This window comes from Ovis canadensis, chromosome 3 (assembly GCF_042477335.2).
Source record: "Ovis canadensis isolate MfBH-ARS-UI-01 breed Bighorn chromosome 3, ARS-UI_OviCan_v2, whole genome shotgun sequence".
Taxonomy (NCBI): domain Eukaryota; kingdom Metazoa; phylum Chordata; class Mammalia; order Artiodactyla; family Bovidae; genus Ovis; species Ovis canadensis.
In genome coordinates, this window is record NC_091247.1 from 207,256,193 (window position 1) to 207,272,541 (window position 16,349).

At 46.3% G+C, this 16,349-nt stretch overlaps 1 protein-coding gene across 1 annotated transcript in view; it reads left to right on the forward strand.

The window, feature by feature from the left end:
* Positions 1-322: 322 nt before the first annotated feature.
* The window catches only part of GRIN2B (glutamate ionotropic receptor NMDA type subunit 2B), a 503,573-nt gene continuing 487,546 nt past the window's right edge, over positions 323-16,349 (forward strand). Inside the window, exon 1 of the mRNA XM_069585649.1 lies at positions 323-747. The gene's annotated coding sequence lies outside the window, so the exon portion shown is untranslated. The remainder of the gene's footprint in view (positions 748-16,349) is intronic.

Genomic DNA, 16,349 nt, shown 5'->3' on the forward strand with positions numbered 1-16,349 from the left:
CCTCCCTGCTTCCCACTTCCCTCCTTCGCTCCCTCCCTCTCTCTCCCTCTCCCTTCTTCCATTCAGGTTGGCTTTCCCACCTCGCATCCATGCCTGTCCCAGGAATGGTATAGCCAGACCTTTTCTGAATTATTTATAGACCGGTGCCAGCTGTTTTCCATTCCTCTGGTGTGCACTCTGTGGGAAATGCAGGGTTTCCTCCCCCCTTTTCCTTAAAACGAATTGATTTCTTTTTTTCGGAATGCATTTTTCTCATCCTCTGGGGGACACTCGAATCAAACCCTGACCATCTCTTTTTTCCCCCTTAGGAAGGGGACGCTTTGGGAATGACCACGCTCCACGGAGGGACAGATCCCGTCCCCAGCTTCTCTACACAGAGCCTCCTCCACTAAAGCTCCAAAAACCAAAAACCGTAATTGCCCGAAGAATTGTTAAAAAAAAAAAAAAATAGTCCGGCCACTAACCTCACATGCACACGGAATAATCATTCTGGATTCTGCATTGTGAGCTGTTCTCCATAGCCTGAATTACCTTTGAATTCCATATTTTTTTTTCTTTGAATTTGCCTCTCTTCAAGACACAAGATTAAAACAAAATTCACGCTGAATTGGATTTTAAATGATCTTCCTTTTCTTTATCCTTCATCTTTCTTATGTGGATATGCAAGCGAGAAGAAGCGACTGGATATTCCCACCATGCTCACTCCCTTAATCTGTCCGTCTAGAGGTTTGGCTTCTACAAACCAAGGTAGGGCAAATCCGATTTCATTTTCTTCTCACCCGGGGTAGGGATTCCTTGTTTATCTCTCTCTTCAAGTCCCTCAAGTGGATTTTTTTTGGGGGGGGAAAGAAAGGGTAACAAGATACTCAAATAATGCTGTGTGGGGGTAAAGGCTTGTTACAAAGGGGGAGATCTCCCATGTTATTTCTTTTCCTGCCTCATCAAACAGGTTTGGGGTTTTTTGGAGGCATGGGGCTGGATATATGTAGGGACAGCCGTTGGATGGCAGAAGGGCTGGGAGACCTGTGTGATTTTCAAGTCAAATTGCAAATTTATTCACCCCGAGCTAAAGCTCTGATTTTTATGGGAATCGGGAAAGCTTTTTTTTTTTTTTTTCTTTTTTTCAGGCTGCCTTTCCCCCTTGCCACTTCCATGTCTCTCTAGCTCCTGTCTCTACCTTACTGGGCATCCTTTTTATGCCCTTTTTAAAAAATGGAGTAACGAATGAGGTTCTTGTAGCTGTTGCCCCGAAGTCCGCTTCCTGTGTAAACGCCGACCCTCGGCCAGAGATCCCGGGAGGCCTGCTGCAGAGGGGCAGGTCTGGGTGGGAAATCAGCCTGCTCTCAGAGCACCTGGAATTGGAGGGTGCTGCAGGTTAAGAGGACTCAAATTTTAGGCTCGGAAAGGAAGAATTCTGTCAGTATTCTGCTTTTTCATTTGTATTTTTTGGTGTGCTATTATATTTGAGCTATAAATTTCTCCTTCTGTCTACACATCTATTTATACCCACACATCCTCCAAGCAAACTGTTACTTGCACACTCTTGCAAAATGGCTATCTTGCAGAGTTCTAAAATGCTGTGCGTGTGGCAGGGGTGCAGAATTTGACACGTGAGTCTTTGTGTTAAACAAAGAGATGTGCAGTTTGCTTGGGTTAGCCATGGACCCTCCAAAGAGAATGAACACTTACATTTTTTCTCCCTCTCATCGAATTCTGCAACATGAGCAGTGTGGTTTGGCGGTATTTTCATGGACTTGAAAGGAGAAATAGCAGGAGAAATGGAAAAGACTTAGCTAATGGCTCTTCAGCTAGCCACTCATGCAATCCAAGACTACTCCTAGGAAATAAGATCGTCCACGGACTGGAGGGCCAGGGTGGTGAGCTGGCTACTCCACTGACCATATATTCCCAAACTCTGAAGGCACCCAAGGGTAGGAATCGGGTTGAGATAAAGATTTTCAAAATAATGTAGCAGAATCACTAGTACCAATAATCTTCCTGAAAGTATTCCACCTCCAAATCTTTTTTTCCAGTATTTTTTTTAATAATACTTTTAAACAATCTAAAATACGAAAGGGAAGTGGGAGAAGTCCTGGAAGGTCCTTATCACTCAACATCACTTTAGAGGAGAGTTAGTTCTTCATTGTCCAGAAAGAATGGATGGAATCGGATTCCCTGCTGCCCTGCCCCAGGTTTCATTCTTCTGAACATTCCTTGCTTCAGCTCTCATTTGTGACCATGATGTTATCAGAGTGACAGGTTGGGATCCCGCTTGGAGCCACACTCTTGCCACGGCTACAAACAGCCGGGGTGATCTAGTTGTGCGCTCACCTGGGACACCTGAGTGGTTCTCCGTCTGCTCTGCTCCTTCAGGCGGGAGGATGAGCTCTGAATTTGACTTCAGAATGGAACAGAGGTCTGGGTGGCAATAGCAGCTCCATGTGCAATGATCCCATAGGTGGGATGAACCAGTCGAGATGGGCCTCTGCCTCGCTTGCATTTCTGAGGCCACCCCAGTGCTCTCCACCAAGTAGGTCCTTCATCAGGTTGGTTGGTGATGAGGTTGTCAGGAGGCCTTTCACGCAGAGTCTCAGCCCGGTTTGCCCTGAACGCCAATGGGGTGAAGATAGGCTCCAGGCCATCCTTAGCCGGCTGTAAGCCTGGGCAAAGGACAAGACACTGAAAGGGGAGGACTAAGTGGTGGGAAAGCCACAAAGAGGAAGAATGGGATCTATCCGGAAAGAGCTTGTTGGGATTCAGGGAGAAGTCACCACAGGTGGTCCATGCCTTTCCACATCCAAAGCCCTTTTGGAGACCCTGGGAGGAGGCAGGTGTCCCGGTCTCGAGAGCAGATGTCCTGAACTCAGTGGTGTTCTGGGGTGTCTCGGGGCCATTGTTCTTCCCCCCCACTATCCCCGCTTTTTTCCCCCCCTTACTGTGCAAAATGCTGACTGGGTTCTATTTTGTCTTCTTTCCTCCTGTCAACTCCCCTGATGGCGTGGGCTACGTGGGAAAGAAATGTGGCTCCTTGTGGGAGGAAGAGCACATTTAATTCCAATCGAGGTGCCTCCATGATATGTAATTAAGAAAAAAATTAATAGGAAATAAAGACTTCCCAGGAAAGCACGGTTAAGGATGTTAGACTGGTGATTTCAAGGGAAGCAGAACAACATGGTGTCTTCCGTGTGTATGTTTCAGGTGTGGCAAAGCACGATGGAGCTGGGTACACAGGACGATGTGGCAGCTTAGAATAGATGCTGGAAGCAAGGAGGGGGCAGGGTGTGCCCAGGAGTGTCTCGTTTCTTCTCTCCGTTGGTTCCATCCCTGGGAAGCCTGTCTGTCTGAAAAGCCTTGCTTTGCCACTCTATCTGTATAATTTATCGGGGGAGGGGGGTGGTTAGAGGCAGAGAGACTAAGGAAGGAGGGGGAATGACAGAAAAGGAGGAGGGAGAGAAAAGATTCCTCTAGTCACTACTTTGCACACCCAGTGCCTTTCTGTTAGGCTGAGGGAGAAGAGAGACTTCCTCTGGTGAAGGGATGAACAGCAGGTACTTTGATTTTGTATTCCTGCTTCACCTCCAGAAATTTGGTTTCAGAACCTTGACCGTCTTCCTTGACCTTCACATTCACGCACCCAGACTTGTGTGTGTGGAGGTGGGGGCGCCAATGGGCATCTGGAGGGTGGACACATGGGCTAACATTGGTTGGTGGGGTGAGTGGAGACACAGGACTGAGCTGGGTTCAGTCCTTGGCCACATCATCATTACCTTGAATAACCAACTCCCATCTCCTTCATGAATATGATGAACTCAGGATATAGAGTTTTTTTCCCCCACTATTTTCTTGTTCAAGGATCTGAAAATTGAGATAACATATCGTCTAGTACTGACAGGCTAAAGCAAAAATTTAGTTAATATTTACAGTCTGTGAAATAGAGAAGGAGGCAGGGGAAAGGACAGGTTGTGTGTGAAGAAACCAGAGCAAAATAGCAGCTTATAGGAGGCAGGTGGAGCTCGTCATTCTGAAGGCTGGGAAACTATTGTTCTGAATGATGGCCTTCTCTCTCTAGTGATGGACAGTATGGCTGACAAAATCAGCCATCATCTTGGCTAACTTGCTGGGGTCAGAAGTGGATAAGCTCCTTTTCCTCACTGCCATTCTGCACCCTCCTTAAGAATTCTAGAAATTTCTTCCTTTCAGTAAACTACATTTGCAGTCTCTGCTACGGTGCATACAGTTGGATCGTAATATCTGCTCTCTCTGTAAATAAATATGAATCCAAAGAGTTACTGGTCTAATGAATTGTTCACATTTATTAAAGTGTGTCTCCTCTTTGCAACCACAAGAAGAAGTCTCCAGGGAGAGTGAATTAGTGGTTGAATTGATATTATCTTTCGTAAGGTTGCAGAAGATAGAATGTGAAGGAGCAGGCATAACTCAGAGGAGGTGGGTTTCTACAGCAGACCTGTGGCTGTTAATGAGGTTCCTGCAGCCAGGACCCAAGACCCATGGTGTGGATCAGCTCTTAGGGTTTTGTGAGCCCAGAGAGGTGTGTTCGGAACCTTGCAGTTGGTTCCTCAGTGACTTCCAACCATGTCATTTTTGTGTTTTCACTTTCCACTGCTTTCAGCTGAGGTTGGCAGAGAAGGGACCTGGTGCCTATGTAACCTGTCGTTGAAATCCTCTGTGACTACCCCAGGACGTTCTGCCTTCTCTCCATCACTGCGTGCAGATGACCATGAGTACACTTTATCCTAGTTTTGTTTATATGCCCTGTTTCCCCTAAGAAGTTTGTGGGCCCCTTGAGGGCAGGGAGGGGTTTATTCACCTTGGAATCATTTTTTACTTGGCACAGTGTCTGGCACATAATAGAGACTTGGGGAAATAGTAAGTAAATGAGTGTAGAGAAGAAGTGAACTATTAATTAGTGAAAGATGCTACTTGTTATTCATTCAGGTGGGTTTAGGAATGGTTCTCAGTTAGGATGTTAGAGGAGATCAAGAGTTTGAGAGCTCTGCGACACTTACGAAAGCATCTTCTCTGACCTCACGTAATAGATGAAGACACTGAGATCCAGGGACATTAGGTGATTTGTTTAAGTTGGGTAGCTGCTCACTGCCAAGGCTTTGTGCACTGCTCCTCTTAACAGAGAGAGATGTGGGGGTTATTTGTGGATTTCAGATGTCTGCATCAGCACTTCTCAAACTTTATTGTGAATAACAATCACCTGGGGACCTTGTTAGGATGTCCATTCTGAATCAGTAGGTCTGGGCTGGTACCTTAGATTCTGCATTTCTAGCCATCTCCCAGGTGATGCCCAAATTACTTGACCATGGATCGTGGGTCTACATCATTCCTGAACCCAATTCTGAATCATTGTGAACATTGGCAGTTCCACATGTGTTTCTGTTCCTTTGGGGAGTTCCAGCCTTTCTGCTTTGTTCTTAAAAATAGAAAGGAAAAAAAAAATCAGAGAGGAGGTTTTGTATTTAAGTTCACCCTTGTCCTTTCTTCCTTCTCTCTTCCACCCACGTATGTCGTTTGCCTCTTTGCCTCCGGTCCTCTCTGGTTTCTTATTCTGGTCCTTCTCATCACTGATTCTTCTCCTTCTTTTCTTGTACTCCAGCTTCTGAGTTTATTTATTTTTTGGTTTCTTTTCTTTCACACTATCTCTTCTTTTAACTTCATTTATTTTTGTGACTTTTGCTCTCCTCAATTATTCAACAAACATGTGTTAAGAACCAATTTTTGTCAAGCACTGTGTTATGAAAAAAATTTAGCTCTGGCTGTGCCTTCCAGTAGTTGGGCATTTAATGGGGGAGACACGTAAGGAGACCACCATGTCCTTGGGTAAGAGATGTAAAAGAGAGCAGCCTTGGAGAAAGAGGTGGGCTTCATGGAGGTGGTGACATTTAAACTACATCTTTAATTAGGAGTTTCCTAGAAGAAGGAGACGATGGTCGTTTCAGGAGGATGGAGCACAGATGGGGAGGCAGGTGTTGTCATGGGGCAAGCCTCCCGCTTTCGCTCACATCCCTTAACTTGGGGAGAAGATCAGCACATCATTGTGCTGGTTCAGTGATTAGGAATTTCAGATTCCAGACGATGAGGGCAGAGGATAATGTGAGGGTCTTGTTGAAAGAAGAGGGAAGAGAGTCCTTTCTGGTTTAGTGGCTCTACAGTTAATGAATCCTAGCCCTGTTTATTAGGCTTGCCTCTGGAATGAGCAAAGGACACCATCTTCATCTCAGGCCACGGCTTGCTACTAACTTTGCTGATGGCCGTTAGAAAGAAAGGGACAGCTGTTAGTTGGTTTGTAGCCAGGGAGAGAGCTGGATCCTAGCCCGGGCCAAGCTACTGGGAATGAAGGCCTAGCCGAGCCCCATGTGTTTCTAGAGGAAGGGAGGCAGGGAGAGGCCATGCCAGGCGGACACTAGCTGCTTTCTTTAATGGTGAAGGGGATTGATGAAAGAAGAGGGGCTCAGTTACTTGCTCTCAGGACATTCACAAAATGTTTTGGTGGCCTCTTTAGAGGGCTTCTTGTTTCAGGAGTGTTCTTCATGAGGCTGTCCTGGTGTAGACATGCTCAGAAGACACCTGCAGCTACCACTTCAGTGAACTGTAGCATTGGAGCCTAAGGGGAGATGGATTGGCAATGAATGTTCTGCTAAATTTTATTTGCGTGTCTCCCTGCTCCCCATCCTTCTCTACCCTTTTCCCCACACTTTCACCATTTCTCTGGATATTATGGTCTGTATATGTTTCATTAGCAAAAGGAACCTAAGCTCAGCCTGAAGAGCCACAGGTAAAGAGAGCGTACACCTGAGGGTGTGTGGATGAGCAGGTGGCACTGCTGGGTGGTGGGACTTTCATTTCGCGGTGACTGGAGGGGCAGGGCAGGGAAGGCATAGAGACAGGGCTGTGCTTAGAGCAGCGGGGCCGGGGGCCAGGAAGAGGCCAGGCCCAAGGGAGTGACAGGCCTGGAAGGAAAAAGAGGCCCAGTTTTGGACCCTGCTGGGGATCCACCCTTCTAAGGGGAGGTATCTGCCATCTGTCATGGAGAGCTTCCTAGATCAAGACAATTGAAGGTTTCAACTGGTTAACTCGCACGACTTCTAACAGCCACACCGCACTCCACACACGCCATCGTCTGTGGGTTTGCTCACCGCCTCATTCAGACCACAAATCTCCTCCTTTAGAAAGAAATGTCAAGTCTCAATTTCCTGTGACTCTTTAGAGAGACCCTCTCAGAGCTTCAACTGGTGAGAATTTCTTAGGAAATCGGATCTCATTTCTTTCGGAAAGAAGGGACTTCAAGGGCCGGATGAAAGCTGCATTGTTCGGGGAGGGGAGGAGAGGCTTGGGAGAAACCTGGAGCTTAGCTGATGTCTTCAGTCCTTTCCCCAAAGCCCTCTGTACCCCATGAGAATGCCCAGACATTCTGGGTTGACCCTCTCACCTCCCAGGGGTCTTAGTCTGGTCACTTTAGATTAGAGAGCAGTGTTTTTTGTATTTGTATCCAAATACACACACACACACACACACCCCACATGTTTGTGCAGGGACTTACCTGCCAAACATTAGTCAAAGATTTTCTTAAATGTAGTGAATGTGTCTGTGCATTTAGGTACAGTAATGCATGTGGGGTGTGTGTGCATGAAAGAAATGGGATAAAGCATATTAATGCTGACAGGCTCCTTGGAGATTAACTATCTTCCATAGGCCCCATTTTGAAGCTGTGACAGTATTTCGAGGTTAGCCACGGGGTCTAAAGCCACGTGCATGTGGCAGAGTCAGGTCCACGGAGTCCCTTTTCGGTGCCTCCCCTCCAGTGCCCAGCCCCGCTTGTCTCTTTGGGCTGCCTGGCCCTGAAGCCAGCCAGTGGTGAGCCCTTGGCCCCATCTTCAGAGCCCAGGGTATCCTGTTCCCCCTGGGTGTGTGAAGGGTCTTTACAGAGTTACGTTTTCCCAGGGTGTCCTCCGTGGTGGTGGGGGCGGCGGTGGTCTTGGCAATCAGAAACTCCTTTTGGTTTCTGCTTGTGTTCTTTTCCCCTGTGACCATGTGGCCCCCATGGATGCTGGGCATTGACTTCCGCATTTCTGGAAGAGCAAGACAGGCTCGTTAATCAAGCAAGACGGTGCTCCTTAGCCCCAGGTCAGTCACACAATCACCTGCAGAACTTTGGCAAAAACAAATACAGACAAATAACACCACCCCATGGTCATGGATGTCCGTGCCCAGGCTGACCCCGAACAGTTCAATTAAAATCTCTCAGGGCAATAGCCAGGCTGTGGTCATTTAAATACGTTTCCCAGGGAGCCTCATGTGAGGCCATATTTGAGAACCACTGGGCGAGATGACTGACAGGGCATCTGTTAGCTCTAAGCATCCTGCAGCTCTAGTATTTGAATGTGCAAACGGAGATGCTAAGGCTGTGAAATGGTCCCATGACCAGCAGAGCGTCCCTGAGTCAGAGGTCAGAGGAATTGATTGGAGTGTAAGGACCTCTAGTATACAGAGTGCGCCCAAAGGGTGGAACTGGTGTGGGCTTCAGAGGAGAGCTATAGTAACCCTGTTCCTGGGCGCTCTTACCAGTGACCTGCGCTGGGAACGGGGTGGTTGGGGGGAGGGGGAGGGACTACTTTCCTGGACACCCTTGACACAAGTGTGCCTGCCTGCAAGTAGGGTGCGTGGCCCCATGCCCTGTTCCACTTAGTCTGTATTGAGGGTGCCCCATTTCTCATTTCGGAGCGAGAGCCTCGTTTCACTCCTGAGTAACACTGTAAATGTAGGAAAACTATTAATAAATGGGGCTGGCTGAGCGGACCCTGATTGACTGGTGAGGGGTGTGAATGGGGCAATTATCTGAGTGCGGTTGGGACCCACTGGCCCCCGTCCCCTCCCTCTCAGCGCCTGGAGTTGAATATTAAAGGCATGAAGAGGAGGAAGAAGGTGGGAGGCAGTAAGCTTCGTTCTTCTGTGACTGTTACTTTAATCACTGACTGTTAAGCTGGCTGGCTTAATAGTTTTCTCACCTGCTTCCTTTTTGTCTCCCCATTTTAAAATCATTGTGAACCTAAATGTACAGAGGTGAGAGGAGAAAGCAGATTTATTGGATCTGTGTTCCTTTAAAAGGACAAATCATAAGAAAGTAAAAATAGTTCTGTTTTGGACGTCTGCTCAGAGCAGTTGGAGAGAAAGGTGATGAGCGTGGTTTGGACTCACAGTGGAGTTTGGTGTGATGTGCAGAGGTGTGAGCCGATGATTGTCTAGGAGAAACCTGAGCAGTGGACTCACTGATCTGCATTTCCCAGTATCTATTGGTTGGTCCTTTGGAAGCAGAACATCCGAATCATGGAGATACTACAGCCTCTTGCCTTGGGTTTGTTACCATGCAGACCACGCGTTCCGTGGGGCCAGAGTTGATGTCTTTGGGGTTCATGGCTCTCCTCTCGATCACCTTGTTAGAAGCTCTGAGATTGTTTCTGGGCTTAAGGGGAGACGGAACTCATTTCAGTCCGGTGCTGATCTCGTTTACGTGTGTGTCCTGGTTTTTCCTTCAGCTCACAGAGGAAGAGAGACTGCAGAAGAAATCTGACCCTGGCCAAATATAGGTGCTCAGATTTAACGGAAGGTCTTTCTTGGGTAGGAGAACATTGACCCCTTGGATTTTTGGAGGAAAAAAAAAATTACTGGGTGGGTTTTTTTTTCCTCCGTATAGAAGAGAAATCACTTTTGCTTGTTGATGAATTTGCCGTTTTTCCATGAGAATGAGACTCCTGCTTCCTGCTTTATGTCAGTTTAAGTCCTTGGTGCTTAGCAGAATGCTCTCTGCACATGGGCCTTGCTCAGAAATGCTGCTTGTCCATACTGATGGTGATAGAAATTAACATGCATTGAGGGTAAAGTTGACATATTTATACCCCTAACGTTTTCATCTCCTGGCCATCCAAGCACCTCGTGATGCTTCCGGTGTGTTTCACTAGAGCTGTATGGATGCGAGTATCTAGTGCTTGCTACAGACTGATGATGAAAACTCACCCATTTCTCAGTGCCTCACGTCTTTGAGTTTCATTTTACACTGTGTTTAATAAGGGCATTTCTTCCAAAAGCGCTCCCTTATCGCTTAATGTGCTTTTCCCCTTTGCTGCAAATTCCATGAAAATGCTGTCATCCTTCCAGGTCCATCTCTAAGACTCTCCTCCACCAAGTCTTTCTTGAGCTTCCCAGCTAGAAATAAGCCCTCTCAAGTCATCTGCATACATCCTCTTTTTATTTGCTTTTCACCATTCTCATGCTAACTTTGGGGGCAAATTCCTAGGAAGGACTTTTCGTCTCATGTGCCCCAGTTGCCTTCACTGCTCCAGGCTTTCTGGAATAAATAGGAACATGGTTACTCACCTTCCCAACCTCTCCTTTTTATTCTGTCGCTCTTTACAGAGAGGCTTTGATTTCAAGATGAAATTCAAAGTTGGTTCTGAAACTTACGAATGTCTTTCTACCACCCTAGCAGGGAATCTCAGTTGTTGGTCAGTCTGCGTTTATGTACCTCAGTTTGAGGTTAGGGAAGGAAATGAGAAAGTCCTGAAATTAGGTGGCCAGAAGTTGTAGATCATTTGGGAGAGAAATGGTGGGATGAAAATACTAAGAATTATTGATGTCAGTTTAAGTATAATAATCATCTAAAAGGAATGGCCTCACTTTTACTTAGGACAGTTTCAATTTTCTGTTGAAATTGGGCCTTGAATTGGCAATAGATATTTGTGGTTACGTTATATATGTAATATTCTGGCTTACATTACATATGTTATCTCATTCAATCCTTACCAGCAGGCTGACATTATTTTCTTTTTCTCAGATGGACAGAGTGAAGGTTAGAGAGCACAAGGGCACCCAGCAGTCAGCAAGCCAGGATTCCAACGGACACCCTTGGATTCTAATCCCTGGCTCTTGAAACTCTATAGAGCCACTGCCATGTAAAAGGCGGGGAGGGTTTATGTCGCATGTAGAGGACCCCATAAGCACATGTACTCTGAAACTTAGCTGAAGTGACTTCCTTCTGATCCTTTCTCTTTGGACTTCGCTCTTGGGAAAAGACAAAGTTGTTTTCAAGTAGAAAAATGCATCCTACAAAATAGCCAATTTCTGGACTGTAATTTAATTTAGTGAGGACAAGAGGTGAGAAAGTCATGGCATTGGCAATCAGCGTCTCTTTTATTTCACATGATGGTTAATGCTTGGACACCATCTTCTTAGCCTGTTCCTGCTGCTGCTGCTGCTAAGTCACTTCAGTCGTGTCCAACTCTGTGTGACCTCATAGACGGCAGCCCACCAGGCTCCCCTGTCCCTGGGATTCTCCAGGCAAGAACACTGGAGTGGGTTGCCATTTCCTTCTCCAATGCATGAAAGTGAAAAGTGAAAGGGAAGTCGCTCAGCCTATTCCTACCCTTCTGTAAATATCCTGCACCTCCAACTTGAAGATACCTCTTTTAAGAGGAAACAGTCCCCTTTGAACTTATTTAGTCTTGGACGTTCCGATGATTACCCATTTTCTCCCATCTATGTCTTTCTCAAACCCAGACTACCACTTTGAGTGCTTAGAATAAGAGAATGGTGATCAAGCATCCTGCTTCATTGTTGGGTTTTTACTAGCAGCAGAACTCACGATTATTATTCCATTAGATACACTTGCTTCATTCCAAAAAGGATATGAACTCTTTTCGTTTCAAATATCTGCGTTAACTAGTGACTCAGAGGGCACTTTTTTTTTTAAGTAAACATACAAGATAAAGATTCCATATCCCTGTTGTTGTTGCTCAGTCACTAAGTCATATCAGACTCTCTTTGACCCAGTGGACTGCAGCACGTCAGGCTCCCCTGTCCTTCACTGTCTGCCGGAGTTTGCTCAGATTCATGTCCATTGAGTCGGTGATTCTATCAATTTCCTGTGTCTTTTCTGCTTAAGAAAGGAGGTTGTTCCTTGGTGTTGCAGGGCGTTCTGGTGCTTAGCTTTGTCACGTGTGGATCTTAAAACTACTTTTCAGTAATTCGAAGCAGAGTGGTATTGGGGAAGGAATGCGTGAGGGGCCAGGAATCTGGTCCCATCTCAGCCCCACGTGCATGCTGTGGGACTCCGGCAAGTTACCCAACCTCTCTGAGTTCACGTCCTCATTTGTAAAATGAGACCTTTAGGGGATACAGGGATTGTGTTGTGGAGCAAGTGAGGAAATGTAAAGAACCCCTCAAACCATGAGCTTAATACACACACAACATCAGTGTTAATAACTCCACCCTGCTCAACATCACGGCTTTGCAACGGCCTCCAGTGCGGTGCGTGGACCACATACTCCCCGTGGGCAGGAGAAGAGGGAGCATCTGATGGGCAGGGGGCAGGCAGTGAGGCCCTGGCATTTGGAACCCAGAGCAGCAACAGGCACTGTGACCTGTGGTTTTTAATCTTTGGTCTCTGTCTCCTTCTCCGGTTCTCTTTCACAGTATTTATCTAGAAAACTAGATAAATGCCTGTCAGAAAGGAGAGCAAGACTAATCTTTCTAGCTTTATGTATAGAACCATTTTTCCCAGGCTTATCTTTTATCTTTACACAATCCGAGAAGGGGAGAGATGAAGATGGCGACGGAGGCAGGGGAAAAGGAAAATGTGAATGGCAGTCTCAGGCTCCCGCCTTTGCTCACACCTCCTGCTCTGCCGCGGTGCCCTCCCCACCTCCGCTCACCTGCCTCACTCCCGTCCTGTCTTCAAGATTCCGCTCAGGACTTCTCTGCCCCAGGTCCTCCTGGCACCCCCAGGCTGGAGTCACTGCCTCCTTGCTAACCATGGTCCTCTAGTTTGAAGTGACTCTTACCGTGTCTCCATTCCATCCATCCTGCTTTCTCAAGAGCAGAAAACACCTCTGCCCTCTACCCCGGGGGAGCCTAGCAGAGTTCTTGCATGGGGTGGGCATGTACCAAGTGGCTGGTGGTGTGATCTGAGCACTGACAGCTTCTGGGTTCGGTGCTTTCCGTGCATGAATGAATCTGACAATCCCAACCCCACCGCCCCCCCCCCCCCACCACCCCTGGAAGTGTCTGCAGTTATTGCCTGCATTTTATGGAAGAGGATACCTAGGACACAAAAGAGCCGGGATTTGAACCCAGCTGTCTGTCTGGAGCCCATGCTCTTAAGCTTTATGCTCTATAGCTCTGTAGTAAATTTTTATGGCCGACTTGAGTGGTCAGACACTTAGACATATTGTGTGTCCAGTTCTTCGTAATGAGGAGAGTGCACAGTGGAATTTGCAGGGTGGTTGGGACCGTGCTCCTTAGATACAGGACACGCCTAGCACCGTCTTCCAGAAAAGCAAGGGCATGTGTTGGCATCATCAGTGAGGAGCTTTGCTGTGGGTGGAATGGGCTGCACTTCTCTGCTTCTTGCTGTCATCACCTATTGGTGCCTAAAGGTTTTCTGGTCACCATCTCTGCCATTTTTGCCTCAGGTGTTCTGAGGGGACCTGCTAACCTGCACACCCCTCCGTTGTTTCTTATCACGGTCTAACATGGTGGCAGGTCCAGAAAACAGTGGTTGAAAACAAGCACTCAGGAGTCAGACAGCCAGAGCTTCCATACAGCTCCTTTGGTTTACTGGGCAGAGGTCTTCATTTCTCTGTAACTCCAGATTCCTTACCTGTAAGAGGGACTTCCCTGGTGGCTCAGATGGTAAAGAATCTGCCTGCAATGCAGGAGACCTGGGTTTGATCCCTGGATTGTAAAGATCCCCTGAAGAAGGGAATGGCTACCCACTCCAGTATTCTTGCCTGGAGTATCCTATGAACAAAGGAGCCTGGCGGGCTACAGTCCATGGGGTTGCACAGAGTCGAACACGACTGAGCGACTAACACTGACTTTCACTTTTCAAGATGTTCAGTTCAGTTCAGTCGCTCAGTTGTGTCCAACTCTTTGCCACCCCATGGACTGCAGTACACCAGGCTTCCCTGTCCATCACCAATTCCCCGACCCTACTCAAACTCATGTCCATTGAGTCGGTGATGCCATCCAACCATCTCATCCTCTGTCATCCCCTTCTCCTCCTACCTTCAATCTTTCTCAGCATCACGGTGTTTTCAAATGAGTCAGTTCTTTGCATCAGGTGGCCAAAGTATTGGAGTTTCAGCTTCAGCATCAATCCTTCCAATGAATATTCAGGATTGATTTCCTTTAGGATGGAAATTCAAGATGAGGTATTTATAGTTCTGGCCTTTCAGTCATTATGAGAATTAAGTGACTTATTTCACTTTGAACTGTATTTGTGACAGAGTTAGCATTCAGTAAGTAATAACTAGTATGACAGCCCCTGGTCCCCACCCAGTCAGAGCCAGTTTGGTGGTGAGGATGTAATGCATAGTTGTCCCATGTTTGGGGCAGTCATTTCTGGCTTAGGGCCTTGCAGATCAAGACTGGCACTGACCTCTTTGAATATCTTATTAGATCATAGATGGCAAGAGAAGAAAGTATGGTCAAGAGCTGACATGTTCCTAGAATATTAAGAGAACATGAATTCTAAGTCAAAAAAAAAAATACAGATCATATGCATAAATAGGCCCCAGTTAATCAAGAATTTAAAAGTTAAAGTGAGCTTTGGGCAGAATGAACTGATCAGAGGAGAAAAATAGAAAGCTGTAAGGAAACCTGTAAACAAACAAACAATTTGAGCAAGAAAGGGAAGTTTTCAACGAAAGAAGGAAACAGAGGCCAAGACAAACTGACTTGTTTGTAATAGTAATAATCACTTACATTTTTGGAGTGCTGTGTAGTTTCCCAGGTGGTGCAGCGGTACAGAATCTACCTGCAACAAAGGAGACTTACAGGACACCTGGGTTCAACCCCTGATCAGGAAGAGCCCCTGGAGAAGGAAATGGCAACTCACCTCAGTGTTCTTGCCTGGGAAATCCCATGGACAGAGGAACTTGTCATGCAGCAGTCCATGGGGTCACAAAAGAGTTAGACCTGATTCTTGTTCATTCGGTAAGTCGTGTCTGACTTTGGACACTGGATCCCAGGGACTGCTGCATACCAGCCTTCCCTGTCCTTCACTGTCTCCCAGAGTTTGCTCAAACTCATTCATATCCTTTGAGTCGATGATGCTATCCAACCATCTCATCCTTTGCCGCCCCCTTCTCTTCCTGTCCTCTATCTTTCCCAGCATCAGGGTCTTTTCCAGTGAGTCGACTCTTTGCATCAGGTAGCCAAAGTATTAGAGCTTCAGCTTCAGCATCATTCCTTCCATGAATATTCATGGTTGATTTCCTTTTGGATTGACTGGTTTGATCTCTTTGCTGTCCAAGGCACTCTCAAGAGACCCTTAGCGACATGACTTAGCAACTAATTAAACAAACAAAACAAATTGTTTGGGGCTTTCTCACGTTTTCTTCCCCACATATTTTTATAGTCCTGGTGTAGGAGAAATTCTGGGCAGAAACTGTTATCCCAATTTTACAGATGATGAAATTGAGGCAGAGAGTGCTCTAGTGATTATGCAAAAGGGTACAGTTGAAGAGAAAAAAAGAGATGGAGCTCCATCCCAGCTTTTGAGAATCCCAAGTCCAGTGTTCTTTCTTCTCTGCCTCCACTTTGAGAGAGACAAGGAGAGATGCTCGTTACGTTGGGTGAGAAAGCCAGATTGAAGAAACAAAGAGGAAAAATGATTTTGGTGAGCCGGCGAGCCTATTTAGGAAAAGTGAAGGTTGTGAAACCTGAAAAGATCAGGCCAACATTCTGTGCAAAAGACAGCAGAGTTTAGGGGAAGCGAGTTATCATTTTACTTCTTTATATATTTCTTTACTTTCCAAAGTTCCACAATAAAGTGAATTATTCAGAAAATATGCTATAGGAAATAAAAAAATAAAGACTTAATTATATCAAGAATTAGGTAAATGTAAAGGGGTAAAGATCATCACCATAAGGGCCAGAAGTATACCCTTACTTTCTTAGAAAATCATTGGGTACTGGTTACTCACATACAATCACATGTGTGTATTTGTGGGTTATGTGTGTATATGGGTGGGTATAACCTGGGTTCTAGCGTGGGCTAGGGAACACAAAACCACGTTAAAATTGGAGGGGATTTTGAAACATTAATTAAGAAGAGTATAGTGAATAACCCCAGGTCTTAAAGGCAGATTCTAAGCTGCCTCTAACAAGAAAGTGGTCACTGAAGGGCAGAGGCTGCCATTTGAGAAAATCACAGAGGACTGGAAAGACGTCTGAGGGCCAGCTTCTAACCTTTTTTAAAAAAGAGATGATGACTGAAAGTTACAAACTCAGGAACGTAAATGTTACAGTGGAAACATATTGAA